The 5485-nt window shown below is 36.8% G+C and overlaps 1 long non-coding RNA gene across 2 annotated transcripts; it reads right to left on the bottom strand.

The window, feature by feature from the left end:
• Positions 1-391: 391 nt before the first annotated feature.
• Positions 392-3249, bottom strand: LOC130711081 (uncharacterized). Of its 2 annotated transcripts, none has more exons than XR_009010563.1 (6): positions 2786-3249; positions 2115-2190; positions 1410-1486; positions 1134-1253; positions 877-937; positions 392-621 (listed from the first exon to the last, which is right to left on the bottom strand). It is a non-coding gene; the product is annotated as an uncharacterized LOC130711081 (long non-coding RNA). The 2 variants fall into 2 exon arrangements; XR_009010564.1 differs by having other exon boundaries at positions 2115-2187.
• Positions 3250-5485: the final 2236 nt, after the last annotated feature.

Here is a 5485-nt window from a genome sequence, read left to right as displayed (position 1 = left end):
AGCCACGGTTTTACCACGGATTCCTGTCCGTGGGATATGCGCCCGTGGCCTTTGATAATACACCACGGGTTTCAAGGTTAGGCCACCATTCCGTAACAGCCGTGGCTTTAAAAGGCCACGGTTTAAACATGTTAGTTATGGCCACGGTTGTCTTCGCGGTGCAGTTTAATAACCGTGGCCACATACCTTAATACCACGGTTACACAACCACTGTTTCATGCCGCGGTTTTGTGATCAGTGTCGCGGTTTAATAACCGTGGCTTAATTCAAGGCCACAATAATTTAAGGAACCAGATCGGGCTCTTTTCACTATCAAACCAAATGACTCTAATCCAAACAGAAACTATGCAATTTGGTCTAAAAGCAAAAGATAACCAAAATTTAGTAATACTTGTGAAAGTACTGGGAAAAAATATAATATATAATATCTAGTTTCAATACAAGGCCAGCGTATCTCTGAATAAAGGAAAATGACAAATCTAGGAGACCAGAGCATATCAATTGAATTCAAGAATTACATTAGATTTTCATGAACACCTTAATCTATAATCAATGGAGTAATCAATATACTTGAGGCCTAGCAGCTTGAAGTATCTCAGTATTGAGTCTTAGTACATATCCCTGCAAGAAAAAATAGTAGAAATAATTACTTCCATAGAAAAAAAAACCAACATGCAACATGTTTACAGCTTTGAACTAGGTTTTTTGGTTCTATACTAGTTTTGAACCAATTTTTAAACTTTTAGAGTTAAAAAGACTAATTCCAGCGAGTAAAACTACTTTTGAACCAGTTTTAAATTGGTTTTAAAACTACTTTTGAACCAGTACTCTAAGATATTATTATACTTTGTCACCAATTGATCAGGTTAATCTTACCTTTCACCACATGAATTAGTGGTTGAAGTTGAGACTCCTCCTTCAGTCATGAGCATCAATTCTATCAACCACGAGAGAAATAAAAATTAGAGTATGTTTAAAGTAAAACAAAAAAACTGTAAGTAATATGATTACCTGGTGGATGCAAGCACAACCAAATTAAGGAATCAGATACTAGATTTCACAAAAGAACCCATGCACTGAACACAACCATGTACGAACATACACCATTAAGGGCGAAGATTACAAAAGTATACCTCTTCATGTTGAGGAACATGGGTAGAAGATTCCAAGAAGAGGAAGCCCCCTTTGCACAACCACTCTTCTCTTCATAAGGAGCTCTACTGTACCACTGTGACTAACTTGGCTAGAATTCCCTGATATTCAAAATAGAGAGCCATAGAAAGCAAACAAAAGATTGATTAGATAAAAGCTTTTTCCCAAAGTAAAAAAAATTTATACAAGCAGATTTTACTAGTAATACACTAATACGATATGACAAATACTAAAAGTAAAACTATCTTGGCACCTACCTTGGTAGAAACGGGTACTATTTCTACTTTGGATTTACTAGAAGTTGTTGCACTGCAGCATGCATGTGAGACTCAACCTAATAAACAAAACCAATAGTGTTTATGCAATTGGATAATATTTGAAATTCATAGAATCAAGCTTATGAATTTCAAAACCAAGAAACATAATATATTCATGTGAGCGTGATTCTATGATACAACATGTGGACACAGAACATGTAGGAGGAGTAGCCTGTGAGTTTCTAGGATAAACATCTTTTAAAATTAAAAGCCCCTTCTAATCCCTTTTCATGGAATTCATAGACAAATTTTTAGAGAACATAACTTTGGACACAAAGGAAAGACTGCAATAGATATAGAAACTAGGAAGTTAAAAAAGAATCCCTGAAATAACAATTTGACATAAATAGAGTGAAAGTTGACAACATCAAAATGCTACTTAATTGCAGCAAAGAGCATGATAAACCATCACACTTAAACTCCCTTGTGCACAACTGCAAACAATGATAAATTATTATATTCAACCCAATAAAGATAGAAAATGTATCAAATAGTGAATTATTATATGCATTATAAAATAATAAACATCACAAACTGCTTATACTCTCATCTGGTAAGCAAAAGAAGCAAGGCAAAAGAAGAAACTGCAATCCATTTAATAGGGAGTTATCAACAAGAATAGAGAAGAGACTCAATAAGTATTACCTGAACTGAAATTGTTGATAGCAGTTGCTTCAAGTCAGCTTCTTCGTCAAGCTCTTGTTAGAGACATTATGGCCTGCTACAATCAGAGGAATTGCTTTTAAGTTTTAATCTTCACACTTATTTGAACCTTTTTTTTTGGTAAGCCAAAGTAAATTAATAGGAAGCACAAGGGGTTCCCCAACCCGATACAAAGACCCAAAGTGAGAAACAATATAGGCAATGGAAATAACAAATGCAGAGATTATAGGGAAATACAAGAACAGATAAGCAATGCTTTGAATAGTCAACTATATCACAATTAGACCCCCTCTGTAATATACCAACAATCCATCATAGCTTCATCATTGTCCCTAGCAGACCCACGATTACAGAGCCTCCTCATGGTGAAAGTAATACAAACTGATTTGAACCTGAATTGCTATAAATCTCTCTGGGTGGCGTGAAACAAAATTCAACGGTGCCCATAAAAGGAATAGAGTTAGGGTTTCTGTGAAAATTGGGAATTAGAGAAGAAATGGAAAACAAAACTCACCATTTACGCAAATGGGCAGAATAAAAGTGGAGGATTTGACAAAAAATATCAGTCACCTTGAATTTCAGGAGAATATTTCAATTGATCGACGAAATAGACACAGTTCACATAAGAGAAAGAGGAAAGGGTTCGACAGTACCTCTGCTTGCAACTTTAGAGGACTCCATCGTGGTTACTGATGTTGTCGCCGCGGTGGTGTTCTTCGTGAAGCAACAGATTTGTGTAGGGGTGGGTGTTGAGATCCTAGCTTAAGGTTTCACCGAAGGCACCAGCAACGTTAGGGCAAGGGTCTGAGAGCATAGCGCAAGGGTTTGTCGGCGGCGAAGGTGGAGAGGACGGAACACGTGTCCCCGGTCGTCAACGACGAGGGTGGGGAGGAGGGCTTCACGAAGTTGAGAGCAGGAGGGCTTCACGTGTCCCCGTTTCGCTCCACAATCGCAGCACAAGGAAGGTTTGTGAAGAAGGCACGCACAAGGGTTCGTTGACGACGAGGGTGGAGAGGACGCAGCGCTACGACGGCAGAGAAGATGAAATGGTGTGGGGGGCTTTCACGATAAGTGTTTAGTGTTAGGTTAAGTTCCTAAATCTGTTTCAGCTTCTAATTTTTTGTTTTCAATAAAATAAAAAATAGACCACAAGGAAATTTTAATAGGCTTTGCCCACGTTTTAATTTAACAATACTACAGGCGCGGTTGTAAAGAGTGGAATAAGGGGTCCGCGGTTTGCAAATCGCAGCCAAAATATAGCCATGGATATAAAGCCGTGGATTATAGAGTATAGGCTACGGATTCCTAAACTCGAAATTTAATTTTTGCAAAATAGTCCTACGGGTCTGAAACTGTGGCCTATACAACTTTTAGGCCACGGTTTATTTGCCGTGGCAAAATAATGCGTGGCTGAAAGTCAATTTTCCTGTAGTGCAAATACATAGAAAGTAAAAGAAATACTGCGCCTATAATGCAACATAATTTCATTTAAAAGAATGCCTAAAAAATTCAGTGAAACATAATTCTGTACAAATCTCAGCCAAGTCAATGTTTGTATATTTACCAAATCTACATATAATGACAAACCTGAAATCACCAAAATTTATTATATGAGATGCAAAATTTTACTTCCACTAATATTAATAAAAAAATATTCCCCCACAACCTTCCCACTTCTTGTCTAATAATAAGACTTTCCCAATTCGTGTCTCATCTCAATCATAGCTTCACTTGCTCTCTTTCACCTCAACGTGCTTTTTTACAGCCTGATATAAGATATAATGCAACTAGCCAACTGCTCATTAGCACCGAGGAATGATGTGTTTCTACTTTGGTTGATGCAAGTTTTCTCTTATGCTTCCTCTACTCTGTCCTTTTACCTTCTTCAAAGAAATAAATTATGGACACCAGTCAAATGCCTTGCTCAGGGTCTCCTGCAATTTACAATCAGCACCAAACTTATGATAGACTACACTACAATATAACTTATATATAAATATTGCATGCCTATATATATATATAATGCACAAACTTTAGTCATATATTTATAAAGCCAGGGAAATAAATAGGAACCTGCAACTAAAATAGTTTATCACGTATGAATGTGAAATATGTTAGGTAGAGTCTTTCACAAAATCTTACCTGGCACACATAATTCTTTCTTAACCCGCGATGCTCCAAAGTTTTTTTAATATATCAGCTGGTATTCCTTAATCTAATATTCTTCATCAGTAGCCTATGTGACAATAGCACGTAAGTCTTTATTACAGTTGTTGTCATGCAGAACTACATTTGAAGTCCATTATTTCCCTCCCGCTCTTCAAAGTTCTTTCCCTCTGTCCAAAGTCCAAACCAAACACCTTTATGCCCTTTAATTTATAGTTTAACCTACCTAACAAAGCAATAATGTGAATTTTTTTTTACAATTTAAATATATATACCTAATTGCAATTACTTTGAACAAGACATATATGTTTGGATTTGGAGATGAACATTGCTGCTCAAATTCTGCACATATTAAAGCCACAATTAGATCAAAGTGAACAACTACAAATGTACAACCTTTATGTACCATGATGCAGAGACATTGAATGTGAGAGCAGAATGCACCAGGTGATGACACATCAGCAATAGGGTTCTCATAACCTCTGTTATTTTAATATATATGTATTAGCACAAAGTGACACACTAGGTGTATTCTCCATCTTCGTATCATACTAATATCTAGCTTTAGATACAATAAATCAAAACCGTTTGGAGGATAAAGTCTCCCTTGACAATCAGAGTAGCACCTAGATAAGTAAATAGTTTGTAAGACCAAGATTTGGTCATGTAGTACAACTTTATGTTTTGATGATTACATGTTAACTATTGAGTATGAATAATTATGGTACTCTAACATTGTTTTCTGAGTGTTTAAATGACAGGCTCTGACTCTAGTCAATATACTCACTTATCAGAAGCATTTAGCCCAAAGAGTAACCAACGTAACGCTTTCACACTCACTATGTTCAGATTGAACAGTAGTATATGCTTCAGAAAGTTCTGAAGATGTCAAGCTCTGATGTGGATTCATATCACTTAAAGTTCTGAAGACCAGAAGTATTGAAGGTCCAGAAGCTGTGAAGGTCCAGAGGCTCTGAAGGTCCAGAAACTAAGAAGTGAAGACTTTGACTTCCAAGAGTAAGCTGGCTCTGAAGACCAATTACTTCCTACTCTGATGTCCAGAAGCAGAAGATACGAATGTCAGAAGTTCCAAGCTTCCCTCTGACTCTGATCACCAAGCTTCACAAGTTTCAAGATGAAGAATCGTCTGATCAGAAGTCATCTAGGATAAGGATCACGTCGCTATC

The sequence above is a fragment of the Lotus japonicus genome, chromosome 1 (genome assembly GCF_012489685.1).
Source record: "Lotus japonicus ecotype B-129 chromosome 1, LjGifu_v1.2".
In the NCBI taxonomy this organism is placed as follows: Eukaryota; Viridiplantae; Streptophyta; class Magnoliopsida; order Fabales; family Fabaceae; genus Lotus; species Lotus japonicus.
The sequence above is the reverse complement of the archived record's forward strand: the minus strand, read 5'-3'. Positions and strand labels throughout refer to the sequence as shown.